General features: G+C 45.9%; 1 protein-coding gene across 3 annotated transcripts in view; it reads right to left on the reverse strand.

Annotated features, from left to right (window-relative positions):
* Positions 1–13,649, reverse strand: part of LOC141098755 (RING finger protein 24) — a 113,924-nt gene extending 100,275 nt beyond the window's left edge. The window contains exons 1-2 of one of the 3 annotated variants that reach the window (XM_073586727.1): positions 13,634–13,649; positions 11,742–11,891 (exon numbers count right to left, since the gene is read on the reverse strand). The gene's annotated coding sequence lies outside the window, so the exon portion shown is untranslated. Of the gene's footprint in view, positions 1–11,741; positions 12,002–12,740; positions 12,930–13,633 lie in introns of those variants that run through there. The other 2 variants (XM_073586726.1, XM_073586725.1) reach the window with 2 other exon arrangements.
* Between the last annotated feature and the right edge of the window lie 6,518 nt (positions 13,650–20,167).

The raw sequence follows: 20,167 nt of genomic DNA on the forward strand, positions 1-20,167 counted from the left end.
TACTGCCTCCTATGTACAAGAATATAACTACTATAATACTGCCCCTATGTACAAGAATATAACTACTATAATACTGCCCCCTATGTACAAGAATATAACTACTATAATACTGCCCCCTATGTACAAGAATATAACTACTATAATACTGCCCCCTATGTACAAGAATATAACTACTATAATACTGCTCCTATATACAAGAATATAACTACTATAATACTGCCCCTATGTACAAGAATATAACTACTATAATACTGCTCCCTATGTACAAGAATATAACTACTATAATACTGCCCCTATGTACAAGAATATAACTACTATAATACTGCCCCTATGTACAAGAATATAACTACTATAATACTGCCCCCTATGTACAAGAATATACTGTAACTACTATAATACTGCCTCCTATGTACAAGAATATAACTACTATAATACTGCCCCCTATGTACAGGAATATAACTACTATAATACTGCCCCTATGTACAAGAATATAACTACTATAATACTGCCCCTATGTACAAGAATATAACTACTATAATACTGCCCCTATGTACAAGAATATAACTACTATAATACTGCCCCTATGTACAAGAATACCATTGCTAGAATAATACCGCGGTCAGGTTAGTGGTTTGGGAACATTCCCTGACACCTTTGTTGTTCCATGAGGTAATCACACAATGATGCCATGAAAACATGGTGACAAAACGATTGTGCAAACACCTGGCATCGGTCCCTCTGCCAACAACCCTACATCGGGCAACTTACATAATTCCCAGTATATAAAGCCTCGGGCTCACTGCCTGTAATAATCGTTCACCAGGTTCGTCCATGTTAATCCCTGGAATATCTGACCTAGCAGGGAATGAGATACATTTTTTGTAAGTGGGAAGGAGGCGATGACATCGGGGGGATCGGTTTATTTCTGAGACCAGTGTAATATCAGAGGTTATTACAATATGGATGATATCATTCAGGCCCCTGTGGTATGGATGAAAGGCTCGCCGGGGACAAATAAATCTCCGGGTCTGGGATATATAAACCCACGTCTAGCAGCTGTCATCCGGGCAGGAACCACATGTGGGGCGGCTGGACGCACAACACAAAACCTCCGAGTTATGAGGCCAAATGTAATAGCGAGATGGCAGCCAAGTCCAAACAAGGCGGAACAAAAAAAAACTGCAGCCCCTTTCTGGTTCCCATTGAGAACTCATTTATAAAATGTAATAAATATCATATAAAAAGCAATATATACAGCACAATAAGATAAAAAATACTATAAAGGCAATAGAAAAGATAATATGTATAATAAAAAAATACACACAATGGAAAATCTAAAAAAAAAACCTATAATAAAATATAATATAAGAACTGAAAATATTAATTTGATAAAATATGTAAAATATATAACATAATAAGATAAAAAATCATATAAAAGCAAGAGAAAATCTAAAAAAAAATAACAATGGAAAATGTAAAAAAAAAAGTATATAATTAAATAAAATATAAAAATAGAAAATATTAATTTAATAAAAATATGTAAAATAAACACTATATACAACATAATAAGATATATAAAATCCTATAAATTCAATAGAAAATATAATAAAACATATATAAAAACCATGGAAAATAAAAAAAAAAATTCCATAATTAAATTATAATATAAAAAGCAGTATATACACAACACAATAAGATAAAATATCAGAAAATACAAAAAAAATATATAATATAATAAAATGTTAATATAAAAACAACAGAATTTTTAATTAATGTATTATACAAAAATGCGGTAGATAAAAATAGAAAATATTAATTTAATAAAATATGTAAAACAAACATACAACATAATAGGATATAATATCATATAAAAGCTATGAAAAATATAAAATATATAAAAAATGGCAAATATACATATATATATATATACAAATAGAAAATATAAAAAAATGTAATCAGATATATAAAAAATAATACATATATACGCACTCTAAATATAATAAAACTCAATATAATAAAAAAGTAAAATATATAATAAAAAAAAGATAATAAAAATCATCTGTCGTGGCGTGTGTTCCATTTGGTCAAGAAAGTGTAAAAAAAAAATATAGAATTTAATGAAATGATGCTGTAGAATATTCTCGGACAGAATATACCCTCATACTAGTATTACATGTGTTATAATGCAACAAGATGTCATTAATGTGGCATCTGATGATCCAGAATGTCTAATCCCAGCAGTGAGGCTGTAGGGAAGGAAGCACAGGACGGTTTCCTTGCAGCTTTGTACTACGGCCCCTGTACAGGGCCACACTGCACAGGTCCATGTCACGCTGACAGCTGGGGACCTTTTTCCCCCAACTCTTCCATTCATTAGATGAAGTGGTGTGAACAGGGTTTCCTCACCCCATGCTAATGACACTCATTAAAGTGAGAAGCTCAGGCCTGTGGCATCTGTGCCTTGCACAAAGGTCGTGTCCTAACAAAGCACCCAGGGGCCCTAGGCAGAGGCAGCTGTAAACTGTCATTGGCCATAAAAATGTCATTTTATTACTTGGTGTAAAAGCTGCTGTTCCCCTGAATCCAGCGATGTTTTTCTTTTATTCCTGCACCTCTCCGTTCCTGAGATATGGCCCCATCTTTCCTATATATATATATCTGGTCCTTGCTTGCCATTTGGGTGTGGTCCTGAAGAAGACCGCCCACTTGGCTAACAAGACTAGATTGATCTATTTGGAAGAAAGGGCCATATCTCAGGAACGGAGAGGCGCAGGAACAAGAGAAAAACATCGCCGGATTCAGGAGAACAGCGGGTAATAACATCGCATATTTATGGCACGTGACAAGTCTTCTGTAAAGGGACATTGAGCCTGGAGTCTGCAGATTAGGAAAGTGATGTGGTGTGATAAAGGGCGGCAGAAATCTATTCTGCACTGAAGATGTGGGAGGTAAAGGAGAAATCATGAGGATTATTGCTGTAAGCATCTGCCAAGCTGACAACAGAGACCAGTACAGGAGGAGGTGAGCTGTGACATCACCTACTGTGAATGGTGGATCCTGTGTTATCTACTGTAGATAGAGGTGTTATTTATTAGTCATTGTACAGGAGGAGGTGGGCTGTGACATCACCTACTGTGAATGGTGGATCCTGTGTTATCTACTGTAGATAGAGGTGTTATTTATTAGTCATTGTACAGGAGGAGGTGGGCTGTGACATCACCTACTGTGAATGGTGGATCCTGTGTTATCTACTGTATATAGAGGTGTTATTTATTAGTCATTGTACAGGAGGAGAAGGTGGGCTGTGACATCACCTACTGTGAATGGTGGATCCTGTGTTATCTACTGTATATAGAGGTGTTATTTATTAGTCATTGTACAGGGGGAGGAGGTGGGCTGTGATATCACCTACTGTGAATGGTGGATCCTGTGTTAACTAATAATAATAAATTTTATTTCTATAGCGCCGACATATTCAGCAGCACTTTACATTTCAGAGGGGATTTGTACAGACGATAGACATTACAGCATAACAATAATCACATAGATCATAACAAATACCAAGAGGAATGAGGGCCCTGCTCGCAAGCTTACAGTCTATGAGGAAAGAGGGAGACACGAAAGGTGGGTGGTAACAGTTGCCCTGATTGTATGGACCAGCCATAATGTTAAATGTGTAACAGTACAGACACAGAGGGCTAATGGATGCATAAAGCATGTGGGAACATGATGCGGGGAACCTGGTTATGGTAAAACTTTTGGCTGTGTCACACAGGGATAGATTAGGTTAATGTGTTGATGCGATAGGCCAGTCTGAATAAATGAGTTTTCAGGGCACGCTTAAAATTGTGGGGATTGGGGACTAATCGCATTGACCTGGGAAGTGCATTCCAAAGAATTGGCGCAGCACGTGTAAAGTCTTGGAGACGGGAGTGGGAAGTTCTGATTATTGAGGATGCTAACCTCAGGTCATCAGCAGAATGGAGGGAGCGGGTAGGGTGGTATACTGAAACAAGGGAGGAGATGTAGGGTGGTGCTGAGCCATGGAGGGCTTTGTGGGTGAGGGTAATAAGTTTGTACTGAATTCTGGAGTGGATAGGTAGCCAGTGTAATGACTGGCACAAGGTAGAGGCATCGGTGTAACGATTGGCAAGGAATATGATCCTGGCTGCAGCATTCAGGACAGATTGGAGAGGGGAGAGTTTGGTAAGAGGGAGACCGATTAGAAGAGAGTTACAATAGTCGAGACGAGAATGAATAAGAGAAACAGTAAGAGTTTTTGCAGAGTCAAAAGTAAGAAAAGGTCGAATTCTAGAAATGTTTTTGAGGTGCAGATGACAAGAGCGAGCCAGTGATCGAATGTGGGGGGCAAAGGAAAGCTCGGAGTCAAGTATGACCCCAAGACAGTGGGCATGTTGCTGGGGAGTAATAGTGGAACCACACATGGAAATGGCAATGTCAGGTATAGGTACATTAGTAGCGGGAGGAAACACAAGGAGTTCAGTCTTTGACAGGTTCAGTTTCAGATATGAGGACATGATGTTAGACACAGCGTTTAGACAATCGCTGGTGTTTTCTAGAAAGGCTGGCGTGATGTCAGGAGAAGAAGCGTATAATCTCAGCATAGAGATGGTACTGGAAACCAAATCTACTGATTGTTTGACCAATAGGGGCAGTGTACAAGGAGAAGAGGAGGGGGCCTAGGACTGAGCCCTGCGAGATCCCGATCGTAAGGGGAAGATGAGAGGAGGAGGAACCGGCAAAAGATACAGTAAAGGAGCGGTCAGAGAGATAGGAGGAGAACCAGGAGAGAACGGTGTCCTTGATGCCAATGGAGCGGAGCATAGTGAGGAGGAGCTGATGATCCACAGTGTCGAATGCTGCAGAGAGATCCAAGAGAATTAGCATGGAGTAATGACCATTTGATTTAGCTGTTAGTAGATCATTAGAGACTTTAGTGAGGGCAGTTTCAGTGGAGTGTAAAGAGCGGAAACCGGATTGGAGAGGGTCGAGAAGAGAGTTATCAAAGAGAGATAGCGGATAAGACGGGAGTGGACCAGGCGTTCCAGGAGTTTAGAGATGAAGGGAAGATTAGAGACAGGTCTATAGTTAGCGGCACAGTTTTGGTCGAGGGATAGTGTTTTAAGTAGTGGATGTATGATGGCATGCTTAAATGAGTAGGGAAAGATACCAGAAGAGAGAGAGAGGTTAAATATTTTAGTTAGGTGAGGGGTGACAGCAGGGGAAAGGGACTGGAGGAGATGTGACGGAAATGGGTCACTGGTGCAAGTGGTCGGGCGAGAAGATGCAAGGAGCCTGCTTACTTCTTCTTCTGTGACTGGTTCAAAATCAGAGAGTGAGCTAGATGCAGTGGGGGAGGGAGGACAGTGCATGGTATGAGGGGATTGGGAGATAATTTCCTGTCGGATATGATAAATTTTTTCTTTGAAGTAATTGGCCAGATCGTCAGCTCAGAGCTCCGTGGTTGGGGCCTGTACTCTTGGATTGAGTAAGGAATGAAAAGTGTCAAAGAGACGTTTCAGGTTATTGGACAGTGAGGTGATGAGGGTGTTGAAATAGATGAGGGTGTTGAAATAGGTTTGTTTGGAGAGGTGAAGGGCAGTGTTGTATGTTCTAAGCATAAACTTATAATGGATGAAATCTTAGTGTAGATTGGATTTTCTCCACAGACATTCGGCGCACCTGGAGCACCGCTGCAGGAAACGTGTTTGCACCGTGTGCCAGGGTTGTCGCTGTCTTTGTCGTGTTGTTCTATGTATAGGAGGAGCAAATTCATCCAGGGCACTTTGAAGTGTTTCATTGTAATGCTTCAGTGCAGAATCAGGACATGAGAGGGAGGAGATAGGGGCCAATGAAGACGGCAAGTTCTTCATAAGTTTCTGGGTGTTAATGGCCGGTATGTTTCTATAAGTATGGACAGTGGGGGGTGACCTGAGCAGCCTGGCAGCTCTTGATAGAGAATGAAAGAAGATTGTGGTCAGAGAGCGGGAGAGGGGAGTTTGCAAAATCATCCACTGCACAAAGCCGAGAGAAGACCAAGTCAAGGGAGTTTCCGTCTTCATGCGTTGGAGAATTAGTGAGCTGCGAAAGGCCAAATGAGGAGATTAGAGATAAAAGGTGAGTAGCAGATGGGGAGAGGGGAAGAGCAATGGGGATGTTGAAATCTCCCATGATGAGGGTAGGGATGTCACAGGAGAGAAAATGTGGAAGCCAAGTGGCAAAATGATCCAGGAACTGATGGGAGGGGCCGGGAGGACGATACACCACCGCCACTCGCATGGAGAAAGGGGTGTAGAGTCTGATGGCATGGACCTCAAAAGAAGGGAAGGCAAGTGAGGGTAGTTGAGGGATAACCTGAAAGGTACATTTTGGTGATAGGAGCAGACCAACGCCTCCACCTGCTCTATTGTCTGATCTTTTGGTATGAGAGAAGTGTAGCCCCCCCGTATGAAAGAGCACAGCAGCAGTGGTAGTGTCTGACTGCTGGATCCAGGTTTCAGTAAGAGCCAGGAGGTTAAGAGAATCAGAAAGGAAAAAGTCATGAGTGAAGGAGAGATTGTTACACACTGAGCGAGAATTCCAAAGGGCACAATTAAGAGAGACAGATGACAGGCAGGGAATATTAATAAGATTAGAGGGGTTTCTACTGTATATAGAGGTGTTATCAGTCATTGTACAGGAGGAGGAGGTGAGCTGTGACATCACGTATTGTGAATGGTGGATCCTGTGTTATCTACTGTATATAGAGGTGTTATCAGACATTGTACAGGAGGAGGTGAGCTGTGACATCACGTATTGTGAATGGTGGATCCTGTGTTATCTACTGTATATAGAGGTGTTATCAGTCATTGTACAGGAGGAGGAGGTGAGCTGTGACATCACGTATTGTGAATGGTGGATCCTGTGTTATCTACTGTATATAGAGGTGTTATCAGTCATTGTACAGGAGGAGGAGGTGAGCTGTGACATCACGTATTGTGAATGGTGGATCCTGTGTTATCTACTGTATATAGAGGTGTTATCAGTCATTGTACAGGAGGAGGAGGTGAGCTGTGACATCACGTATTGTGAATGGTGGATCCTGTGTTATCTACTGTATATAGAGGTGTTATCAGACATTGTAATCCTGCCTCTGGTGATAGGGAGCCTGCTGAAAACTCTTCCTGAAGTAGAAGTCTAACAACCCTAGTGTGAACATTTTTTAATAAAGATTGTGAAATAAAAAAAAGTACATGTAACATAAAAACCTGATTTAAGCAATAGGTGATTTCTGATGACACTTTCCCTTTAAGGGCAGAATTGTGCTTTTAATTACGATAAGGGCATTCATGGCATTTAATCTTATCATACTGTCATTATATTGTGCCGCCCAGACAATTACTGTGAATCTGGAGACTCCTCGCTACGTCACCTCCATAATGATGAACCGTCTGTGACCTGAGACAACGGCAGAAATATCAGATCACAACAGAAGCGAAAATTACTCCAAAAAACAACAACAACAATAATGACGCAGCTCATAAAAAACTATAATAAATAAACCCTACATTGCATCACACGTAATACACGTCCCACTAATGGGGCTCATACCTAATAAAGGAGAATTATGTTAATGACATAAGTCAGGTTCACGTCACGAGAAAGGGATAAAAATGTAAAAATAGCAAAAATAGTGTAATAAATGTAAAAGGAGATAATGAGGGAACCTCACACCTCACTCCAGGACCCTGCACCCCTCAGAGCAAACTGGCCAAACCTGACACCACTGGCTGCATCATAGAGACCACAGGAGATCTCCGAGGAGCAGAACGATACTGTATATGGGGGAGTCGGGCGAGATAGCTGATGGCGAACGATCTCATGTGGGGGGGGGGGGGCTGAAAACATTAAAACATTGAACAGTATGGCCCAAGGCAAAAATAACATTCAACATTAGGCTCTCAGCCTAGAAAACATTCGAGCATCAAACCACTAAACACCGGGGACTAGGTCTCCTAACCACTAAGGACTGGGTCTACAAACCACAGGACACCAGGGACTAGGGCTCCTAACCACTAGACTAGGGACTGGGTCTACAAACCACAGGACACCAGGGACTAGGGCTCCTAACCACTAAGGACTGGGTCTACAAACCACAGGACACCAGGGACTAGGGCTCCTAACCACTAGACTAGGGACTGGGTCTACAAACCACAGGACACCAGGGACTAGGGCTCCTAACCACTAGGGACTGGGTCTACAAACCACAGGACACCAGGGACTAGGGCTCCTAACCACTAGACTAGGGACTGGGTCTACAAACCACAGGACACCAGGGACTAGGGCTCCTAACCACTAGGGACTGGGTCTACAAACCACAGGACACCAGGGACTAGGGCTCCTAACCACTAGGGACTGGGTCTACAAACCACTGGACAATGGGGACTAGGGCTGAAAACCACTAAGAACTGGGTCTGCAAACCACAGGACACCAGGGACTAGGGCTTCTAACCACTAGGGACTGGGTCTACAAACCACAGGACACCAGGGACTAGGGCTCCTGACCACTAGGGACTGGGTCTACAAACCATTGGACACCAGGGACTAGGGCTCCAAACCACTAGGGATTGGGTCTTCAAACCACAGGACACCAGGGACTAGGGCTGCAAACCACTAAGGACTGGGTCTACAAATCATTGGACACCAGGGACTACAGGCTCCAAACCACTAGGGACTGGGTCTACAAACCATAGGACATTAGGGACTACGGGCTCCAAACCACTAGGGACTGGGTCTACAAACCATTGGACACCAGGGACTAGGGCTCCTAACCACTAGGGACTGGGTCTACAAACCACTGGACACCAGGGACTAGGGCTCCGAACCACTAGGGACTGGGTCTACAAACCACTGGACACCAGGGACTAGGGCTCCTAACCACTAGGGACTGGGTCTACAAACCACAGGACACCAGGGACTAGGGCTGCAAACCACTAAGGACTGGGTCTACAAATCATTGGACAGCAGGGACTAGGGCTCCAAACCACTAGGGACTGGGTCTACAAACCACTGAACACCAGGGCCAAGGGAACCAAACCACTAAGGACTGGATCTACAAGCCACCAGGAACTAGGGCTCCAAATGATAGATACAAGTTACTGGGGATCAAACTCTAAACTGGACTAATAGGCCACTCGGGAGGCTTGGAAGTCCTGGCCACCCAATCACTTTCTGCAAGGTCCTGGAACAACAAACCACCGGTCACCAGAACACGGCACAAAACTCGTGGCGCCGTGACTTTTGCACAGACGTGGACCCGCTGTTTGAGCTCAGCTTGTCATGTGGCATCACCTGTAAGAAAGTCCCAGCTGATATCAGAGACATGGGGTTCTCCTGGTGACCCGGGCGCACAGCACTCGCTGACTGCTCCCTGCGGCTCCTGACCTCCTGGGAACTGGCACTTTGGTTGCAGAGGAAACAGATGCAAATGCACCTGCCCTGCAGCTCTCATATTCACAGCTGCAGGGGATAAATATAACCCCCCATGTGACACAAGCCGTCACTACATGAGCCCACCCTCTGTCCAAACAATAGTAAGTGACCCCCCCAGGATCTCGTAAGCCCGTGCATCCGAGAGCCAGACTGCGCACGTAGAGAGTGACTGCAGCCCTGCGCACCCAGCTCCCTCCCTGTCAGTGATTTGGCTGTGATCGGTGTCAGTCTCCACTGCAGTTCTACCATTAGATTCATCTTTTTCTTATTCATCTCTACAAATTCATCGGAATTTACCCCAAAATTAAGACCGAAGTGTACGCAAATTCATAGAAAGCTGTACACCTCTTTGTCCGCATGCCTGGTGTTACAGCTCTTCATTTCTCTGCAAATTCAACTGGATGTGGCCTACGGTCACAGATCAGCTAGTTACAAACTCACTGTCAGAAAGAGCTCACTGAAGGATTCTCAGTTGACTCATTCACAAGTCAAAAAGCTTTTTTTTTTTTTTTTTTTTAGACAAAGGGAGTTGTTTCTGCTCTTACCAGTTCTGTACTACGTCTCCATTCATCACGTTATTCTGTGACTTTTGTCTTGACGCTCCAGAATTAAATTTTGGCACCGGACGCCGCAGCTGCTGTGCACAAAGCAGCCTACAGGGAGCGCTACAGCTGGACGGAGGGTATGGAAGCAGGGGGTCTCCGCTCAGCAGGAGCTGAATTCGCTCAGAAAGATCCCAGGAGGCGAAACTATGATGAAAGACATTCAGAAAGCGGCAGAAGAGGAAACAATATCCCCCACCGCCGCCCCGGGGGTCTGCAGTCCTCGTGGACGCTACATATGTGACTCCTCCTTTTCCTCCTCTTTGTAATATATTTTACTTTTCCATGACGCCGCACCATTTATAAGATCTCCGCTTGCTCTCAGTGAATGGTCCGACGCTGATACACTGTAACGAAGCAGCATGTCTGTATTCGCTGACAGCAAGCAGAGGTCTTGGAAATGGTGAAAGATGCCGATCATTGGACATGAATGTAAAGAGGTCAGGAGTGGCTGATACCGGGGAGCAATAGACAGTACGGGCTAATGCAGGAAGGTGCCATGGCTGGATATAATGGGCAACATCACTGGGTACACGGCTGACATGGGGGGCTCGGACGTCCCCAGAGCTGCCGCCTATGGGCACTACATAAGGTGAGCAGTACTGCGAGCTCTCTCCCATAGAAGTGAATGGGAGGTACCTGCAGTACCATTCGCCGCCACTACACAATATATGGCGCTGTGACACTACTCTTGCTCAGCGATCCCCTCGATCAGTGGATCAGAGTGAAATCGATCCCGCGCCGACGACTCCTTTTCCTTCTTAGGTCTCATTTCCTCCAGCCGCTAGTGCAGATCTCTGCTTGCTGTCAGCGTATGACAACATTGTTCTGCGTTTGTCGCCGCTTTCCCAATCCACTGGATTCTTCTCGCAATGTTTCCATTCGCTCCCAGCAAGCAGAGGGTGGGGAAAAAAAATGCAGAGGGTCATAAAAATGTAGTAAAACCTTTTATTGACGTGATCCGGAGTACCGCTTTAAGCGACTGTTGGGAAGCTGCGCAGTGTGAATGAGGCCGGAATACCAAGTATTATATTGGGGGATAATGCAGAGCGGCTCGGTATAATAGTACGGGAGCGTTATAACAGCCCGGAGCGCACCAACTGCCAAACAGGGGGAACGGGTTTCTTCGAGGCTCGGTTTTGTGTCATTTCTCTGCACCATATGTGCAAGTCCTAATGACATCCCCTCCTGGCTGCAGCTGCTCCTGTGTGTCCCCCCCCTCGGCCCACCAATGGGCAGCTTCTCCCCAGCGCACACCCCCCCCTTTTACGCTGACTATGAATTGTGCAAGCCTGCATTCACCTTCAGCGAGCTCCACATGGGAGCAAAGACAAATATAAACACCACAGGGGGGGGGGGGGGGGACATGGCACGGGGGGAAAAGAAAAGGGGTGCAAGGGTTTAAAAAAGCCAGAAATGATCATATGTTGTAATATAATAGCACAAAGCGGCGCAGAAAATGGCACAAAACCCGGTGCACCGTGGCTGGTGGCGGCAAGGATATGGCTTGTTACAAACCAGGGGACGGGTGTGATGCCCATGCCACAGAGCGGACCGGGGCAGGGGGAGAGGATGGGGCACATCTATGGCTGCAGTGTCTGATGGAGGAGGCACGGTGCCCATAGGGCAGATATGACGCCGACTTACCCTGGGAAGAGGCAGAACGTCCAGCTGTGCGGTCCAGAGGCTGCTCCTTATGTCCCAATGCTGGGGCTGGGCACCACGTCGCACCCTGGCAAAGGGTTCCAGCGCGGGCAGGTCCTGGGGCCCCCGGGCTTCTCACTCACCACCGCCTGGCTGGAAAGAAGAAAATGATCATTTGTCTGGCAGGATTTCTGTTCTTTGCACGTAGCAATAAGAGAGAGAAGTGTCCTCCCCTCCCCTGCCAATCATCCCCTGCCTGTCTGTATACAGAGGGAGGGCAGGGGGCCGGGCCCCGGGAAATGGGCAGGCACCAGAAAGAGCCAGAGGAGAGACAGACAGGGAGACACAAAGGGGCGCAGGAAACACGTTGGGGTCCGCCGTCACCGCTCAGAACCAATAGTGAATCGCTAACGTTGTCATCAGATATCTGCCTCAGCGGAATTACCATTCAGGAGTCTGGGAAAGCTGGGTGACAATCACTGTGGAAGCCAAATCTGCCCCCTACTGGTGCACTTTAGCTCTGGACCCTTCTCTTCCTTCCTACTCTGCAACCGTTTTTCGTCTGTTCCTAGTCTGCCCCATTTCTTGTTTGCCCCCCTAGTTCTTATCCACTTTATTTCTTGTCCGCGCCCTTTCTTGTTCGCCCTCTTTTCTTGTCCACCCCCCCGTTTTTTGTCACCGCCATTTCTTGTTCGCCCTCCCTATTTTTTGTCCACCCCCATTTTGTCTGCCCCCTATTTCTTGTCCACCCCCCCCATTTCTCGTCTGCCTACCCCCTATTTCTTGTCCCCCCATATCTTGTCCGCTCCCATCATTGTCCGCACCCCTATTTCTTGCCCCCCCATTTCTTGTCCCCCCTATTTCTTGTCCACCCCCCATCTCTTGCCCACCGGACCTGTCCTCTCATCTGTCTCCACAATTCCAGACTCACTGAATTACATAATTCGCCATAATTACATAACCGCACATCACACCCACCATTAACCTAGAACACGGCTCTACCTGCTAAACTGGAACTAATGGAGTCACTGGTCTGGAACTGGAGTATACTGGAATCATCTAGGATCTAGTCCAATCGTAAGGCCATAGGGGAGACTACCCAGCTTTTCTAGAGTCCAGAAAGGAACATTTCCCTGGAAGTTATCTGATTATGCCAAATACATAAAAGTTTCTGAACATTTTCCTGCGTTACACAGTCATGTAGTAAATGATGGATTCAATGGAGTTATTGGCAGCAACCAGGATGATCTAGGGTAATGAAATACTTAAAGCTATCATCCCTGGTGGTCTAGGGTAATTAAATGGCTAAAGCAAACTTCCCTGATTGTCAGGAGCTATTAAAGCTATTATCCCTGGTGGTCAAGAGTACTAAGGGGTTTTAATGCCGATATCTCAGCTGGTCTAGTACATTAAGGGCGTTAATGCTAATATACTAGGCGGTCTAAGATTTTACAGGGGTTAATGTGAAAATCCCAGCTGGTCTAGGGTACCAAGTGTACTAAGGACACATTACAGGTGATCCATGGCAGTGAAATCAATAGAGATCTAGGGCCATGCAGGGATTAATACTAACATCCCAAGTGATCTAGTGTATAGTAAAAGGGTTAATGCTATTATCTCCTGTAATCTAGTGCACTGAGGGGGTTAATGGTAACATTAGTGATATGACTAGTGATGAGATCTATGGTGATCTAGGACCATGAACGGATTAAAGGTGATCCAGAGTAGTGACTGCTGGTAAGCTAACATGCCTTGTGGTCTATGGCAGTGAAGAGGTTATTGATGAAATTCCTGCTGGTGAAAGAGTGACACGCCCCTGGTGGGCTGGAGTGGGGCAGTACCCCTGGTGGGCTGGAGTGGGGCAGTACCCCTGGTGGGCTGGAGTGGAGCAGTACCTGTGGTGCAGCCTGCAGTCTCCTTCCCCTCTCCTGGGTGTGACTGCAGCTTCTTGCAGCCAATCACAGGGCAGTTCAGCTTTTCCTACAGGCTCTGTGATTGGCTGGTGGGCATGATTCTGTGCCTGTGCAGGGTCAGGGGGAGGGGAAAGAACCAGTTTTCCAGTTTTTAGTTATGGCCCCTCTTTTACTTGTTGAGGCATTATGCAAACTTTAAGTTGATTGATTCAAAATCTATATCTGTTCCTGGGAAAAGCTGTGTGACAGCAGCCAGGACAACGCCCATGTCCACTGCCTAGAGATATAGTGGCAGTGCCATTCAGGAGTCCGGGAAAGCAGGGTCACCATCCATTAGATTGCCATTACATTGCTCTATGCCTGGTATAATAAGGGCAGGTGGCGCCGCTGATCACTACACAGCTCCATCTGTGCCAGCCAAAGTTCACCCACTGGCACTCAGTAAAGGGGTCCCCATAGTGTCTTATGTGGTAGAGGGGCCCTTGGGACCCCAATAGGTACCAGCACCCATGTGGCACAGGTACCTCTGCCACCTCCAGAGCAGCACCCCTGATGACCCCCTGCCACTTCTTTTTCCCGGTCACATTGGCCCGGTCTGATCTCCGCATGCTGATACGCGCTGTCGTGATTGATGATGTGGATCCGGTCGCCCCCCAGGGTTGTGTGATCGTCCCCCCGCTGTCCATCCTGCTCGGCTCTTTGTCTCATATCTGCTATTGCTCTCTGTTATCAGCCAGCTGCTGCGGCTTGCAAAAAAATTGCCCTGCCTCATGGTACTGTATTTTCTTAGGCGCAGAGGTAGGAATGACACTTGGTGCCTGAGGGGGCACAAAGACCCCTATTCTGCACTGTGTAGTAGGTTAAGGCAGCCTCTGTTACACATAGCTCCTGCTGGATACATTTCATCTGCACTGACGCATTGTAGCAAAAAGATCAGCATGAGAGGCAAATCTGTGTTGCTGCAGATGTGCTGTCTAAACTGGACGCAATTGTAACAAATCCTCAGCTGTCATAAGTATCAGGTCTGCAAATTACCTCTCTGGAGAGGAGACAAACTAGAACTCTAGCGCCACCTATTGGAAGTAGCAATCCTTAAAGTCAATATCGAGCCTCGTCATATGACTTAGGATAAAAGCCAAACCAGAATCTCAGTTTGCAGACACGTGTTTCTGGGTCTTCCCCCTCCTTAGTACAAAGCATGAGATCTCATTTGACTGTACGAGAGGCTTAAGAATTGGATCTTAAGGGTAACATTTCTCCTTGAGGAGAGTAAAATTTGCATATTTAATTTCCCAGAACGGCACTGTATGGCTTATAAGTCTCCTTACACTGACAAGGAGAAACGTTACCCCTTATACCCAGTCAGAAGCCTTTCATACAGCCAAATCAGATCTCATGCTTTGTACTGAGGAGCGGCAACGCCCCGAAACACGTGTCTGTAAATTGAGAGTCTGGTTATGGCTTTTATCCCACGTCATATGGCAACACTTGTTAAAGCATTGATGTTGACTTTTTGGATCGCCACTTCCAATAGGTGACGCTAGAGTTCTAGTCCGCTTCCTCTCTGAAGAGGCAATTTGCATATTTAATGTTCCAGAGGAGCGTTATATGGCCTATAAGTCACCTTACACTGGCATGTCTCCCTCATCACAAGGCGGTTACCACTTAGATCCTAGTCAGAAGCCTCTTATACAGCCAAATCAGAGCTCATGGTTTGCACTGATGAGGGGTAGTACCCCGAAACACGTCCCTGAAAATTGAGATTCTGGTTTGGCTTTTATTGTAACTCATGGGACAAGGCTCGTTAAAGGGACAATATTAACTTTTAGGATCGCTAAGATTTCTACTCCTGACAGGTGACGTTAGAGGTCTAGTCCTCTTTTACTCTGAAGAGGGTATTTGCCTATTTAATTTCCCAGAGGAGCATTGCATGGCTTATTATAAGCCTTCTCACACTGGCATGGCAAGCATGTCTCTCTTCACAAGGAGAAAACAGAGAACCTGAAAATTATAAGGAATTGCATCGCAAAGGTCCCAATTCAGAATCTGCAGGCTGTAGAGGGGTTTATTCACTTTCCTTTTTTTTTTTTACTTGTGTTTTTAGATTTTTTTTTTTGTGCCAAAATTCTTCAAAACGGCGCACGTGGTTCATGAATTTTGCGCAAAATCAAATGCCTCCTTTTTTTTGTCTTTATCTTGATTTGCAACTTTTTAACTCAAAAATGTCAAATATTCCGCTAAAATTAGGCAAACTTTGCCCCCAAAAATCGGACGCAAGTAAAAAAAAAAAAGAAAACATTTCGGGGGGGGGGGAGGGGGGGTCCAGTACATTTGCAAAAAATAATAAAAAATTGTGACTTTGAATGAATCAGCCGAAAAAGTTCTGGCTTACAAAATTAGGAAGAAAAACTAAAAACAGGCGAACTGGTAAAAAGTAGAGCAAATTAAATGAAGAACATGGCGCAAATGAAAAATAGATGAAAAACACCAAAAATTGGATTAAAAATGGTTCAAATGTAATAACAAATCGAGCCCAAAGTATATTTTGGAGGACTCAATTGTCGCCGTTGTTGAGGTCAGAGCTCTATAAGGTGCCAAGGACGTGAGGGTCACGGGTGGTCACGGTGACTGGCGGAGAGACCTGCCGTATCGCTGGCAGAACACAGGCTCCGTTCAGCAGTCACAATACGTTTGTTCTTCCTGGCGACTCTCGGAGGATGACATATAGTGGGTTTATAGTGTGCTCAGCACACTAGGAGGCGATCGTTTTTGTGATGGTGTGATATGTTATGTGGGTATCATTTTGTGTATATTTATAGTTTAAGGATTTCCATAGTGTTCTCTTGTTGCCCTGTATCATTCTGTGTATTCCCCATATTGTCTAGAGTCTCAATTACCTTCCAAAAGTCTGATAATTGAATTAGCTCACTTATGGTCTGCAGCCTGACTGTATCTATGCCTCTTGATGAACCCCCTGTAGTGCCTTAATCCCCAAGGCACCTTTGTCAGGTCTGGGAGGCCTGAAAACTGCCCCAACCTGTCTGACTACCCCTGGACATAAGGAGGGGGCTGGGGAGGACAGGAGCTGTTCAAGTCAAACCTGGTGTGGTGATGATCATGTGAAGACAGCACATCAGAGAGAAGGGGAAGCATATGGACCCATTTTATCCTCTGCTGGATTATTGGACTCTCATCTCCTTGGACATTCATCCTGTTACTGAACTGCATTCGTGTTCTGGACTATTGTATCCTCAGTGTGGTGGATACAAGGACCCCTTGACTGTTATCATATCAGAGTGGGGTCAGCATTTCTCAGAAATATCTGGATGACATCCACTGAGATCAGTCAATTTTACTAGACTCCTGCATGAAAAACCTACGTAACAACGCAAAAAAAAACCAAAAAAAACCCCGCCAGATATTGTTTAGCCACGTTTCACGTTATTATCTTGAAACTGAATTGCAGTATATTGGATAGAAACCATGTGGGAGCATTAATTGGAGCCTAACTTGGACACTATAGGGTTGTAATACCATTTTTATGGCACCGTAATGTAGTATTATTTGGGAATGGAATTGGGGTATTATGTAGGAAGTATATGGCAGTAAGGGGTTTATGTGGTTGTACTGCAGACTGTTATATGGATATTGTAATATCCAGGTACTATGTTGTCTATGTGGGGCAGAGTATGTTGTATGACGTTATTATGAGGGCTATATATGGCAGCATTATGCGGGTATTATTTGGGCACTGTATGGTGGTATTATATTGGCGGAGATGAGAGCTTCCACACAGACTCATTGACCGTCAAAGCTTACAGAGCCAGGCAGGGTATAAATACAGAGTCCTGACTACATGACCCAGCTACTGCCCTGTGACAGCCAATATGGCCGACAGGAAGCAGCGTCTCCTGCAAAGAGCGATTCTCCCTCTGGAGGACCCATCCTGTACAATATCACATACACAACTCATTGATAAAAATGGATACCGTGTAATGCTTCATTTCTCCTGTGGCGGCGCTGTGGGGAAATCGAACACTTACTGTTAGGTTTCCCTATAGGTGATCGCTGGAGATTCAGGCAGGGATCAGTTTATTGTCCTGGGAGGCTTCTAACAAATAGGGATTGTCCAAAGTGGACATCCCCTCTAAGCCAAAGTGTGATGCCCCCGTCACCCTCAGTAGCTGCACCGCTGAGCGAGATCCATTTGTAGGTTTTCCCTAAGAACTCAAGTCAGAATGTGTCAGACATAGGATCCCAGGGGCCGATGGGCCCCCAGAGGGATGGAGCTGTCACTACGGCTATTGCACGATACGGTCACATTCCAGTCATTCCCGGGAGATGGTCGTCACGCCGTATAAATAGCCGCGGCCGCCCGTGTGTACTGTATGTAACCCCCCGCTGATACTTAGATGGGGGTCCTCTAAGGTCCTCATAGTCTGAGTCAAGCCATTTGGATTTCTTTGTACCCCAGCCCAGGACCGGGTGGGGCAGATGTGATTGAGCTAAACGAATGTGCACATCCCCTTTAAATGCCGTCACAGCGTAAATCATCATGAATTTTATGCTCTAGTCACACCAAAAGCTGCATTCACAATTCTTTAGCAGCTGCACCACCAGAGCGGTTTAGTCATAAGTCCGTCAGATGAATGAGTGAATGACCTACCTCTGTTATAGGAGCACGGGGGCTACCACTGTTATGGGGGCGCTGCGACTGCCACTTCTATATACTGCCACTGCGCCGAGAAGGGCACCTTGAGTTGTTTTTTGATGCTGACATGAAGGCATGAAACTAACAACTATGGGGGGCACTGGGACTTATCTGATCAGTGTGGGCACTATGGCTTAGCTCTGTTATGGGGTCACTGGGACTTATCTGATCAGTGGTGGCACTATGGCTCAGCTCTGTAATGGGGTCATTGTGACTTATCTGATCAGTGGGGGCACTATGGCTCAGCTCTGTTATGGGGGCACTGTGACTTATCTGACCAGTGGTGGCACTATGGCTCAGCTCTGTTATGGGGTCACTGGGACTTATCTGATCAGTGGTGGCACTATGGCTCAGCTCTGTAATGGGGTCACTGGGACTTATCTGACCAGTGCGGGCTCCATGGCTCAGCTCTGTAATGGGGTCACTGTGACTTATCTGATCAGTGGGGGCACTATGGCTCAGCTCTGTAATGGGGTCATTGTGACTTATCTGACCAGTGGTGGCACTATGGCTCAGCTCTGTAATGGGGTCATTGTGACTTATCTGATCAGTGGTGGCACTATGGCTCAGCTCTGTTATGGGGTCATTGTGACTTATCTGACCAGTGCGGGCTCCATGGCTCAGCTCTGTAATGGGGTCACTGTGACTTATCTGATCAGTGGGGGCACTATGGCTCAGCTCTGTAATGGGGTCATTGTGACTTATCTGACCAGTGGTGGCACTATGGCTCAGCTCTGTAATGGGGTCATTGTGACTTATCTGATCAGTGGTGGCACTATGGCTCAGCTCTGTAATGGGGTCATTGTGACTTATCTGACCAGTGCGGGCTCCATGGCTCAGCTCTGTAATGGGGTCACTGTGACTTATCTGATCAGTGGTGGCACTATGGCTTAGCTCTGTTATGGGGGCACTGTGACTTATCTGATCAGTGGTGGCACTATGGCTTAGCTCTGTTATGGGGGCACTGTGACTTATCTGATCAGTGGGGGCACTATGGCTCAGCTCTGTTATGGGGGCACTGTGACTTATCTGATCAGTGGGGGCACTATGGCTTAACTCTGTTATGGGGGCACTGTGACTTATCTGATCAGTGGGGGCACTATGGCTTAGCTCTGTCATGGGGTCACTGTGACTTATCTGATCAGTGGGGGCACTATGGCTTAGATCTGTTATGGGGCCACTGGGACTTATCTGATCAGTGGGGGCACTATGGCTCAGCTCTGTTATGGGGGCACTGTGACTTATCTGATCAGTGGGGGCACTATGGCTTAACTCTGTTATGGGGGCACTGTGACTTATCTGATCAGTGGGGGCACTATGGCTTAGCTCTGTAATGGGGTCACTGTGACTTATCTGACCAGTGCGGGCTCCATGGCTTAGCTCTGTAATGGGGTCATTGTGACTTATCTGATCAGTGGTGGCACTATGGCTTAGCTCTGTTATGGGGTCACTGTGACTTATCTGATCAGTGGTGGCACTATGGCTTAGCTCTGTTATGGGGGCACTGTGACTTATCTGATCAGTGGGGGCACTATGGCTCAGCTCTGTTATGGGGGCACTGTGACTTATCTGATCAGTGGGGGCACTATGGCTTAGCTCTGTTATGGGGTCACTGTGACTTATCTGATCAGTGGGGGCACTATGGCTTAGATCTGTTATGGGGGCACTGGGACTTATCTGATCAGTGGTGGCACTATGGCTCAGCTCTGTAATGGGGTCATTGTGACTTATCTGACCAGTGCGGGCTCCATGGCTTAGCTCTGTAATGGGGTCATTGTGACTTATCTGATCAGTGGTGGCACTAT

The sequence above is a fragment of the Dendrobates tinctorius genome, unplaced genomic scaffold (genome assembly GCF_039654945.1).
Source record: "Dendrobates tinctorius isolate UK_male_01 unplaced genomic scaffold, ASM3965494v1 ptg000095l, whole genome shotgun sequence".
Taxonomy (NCBI): domain Eukaryota; kingdom Metazoa; phylum Chordata; class Amphibia; order Anura; family Dendrobatidae; genus Dendrobates; species Dendrobates tinctorius.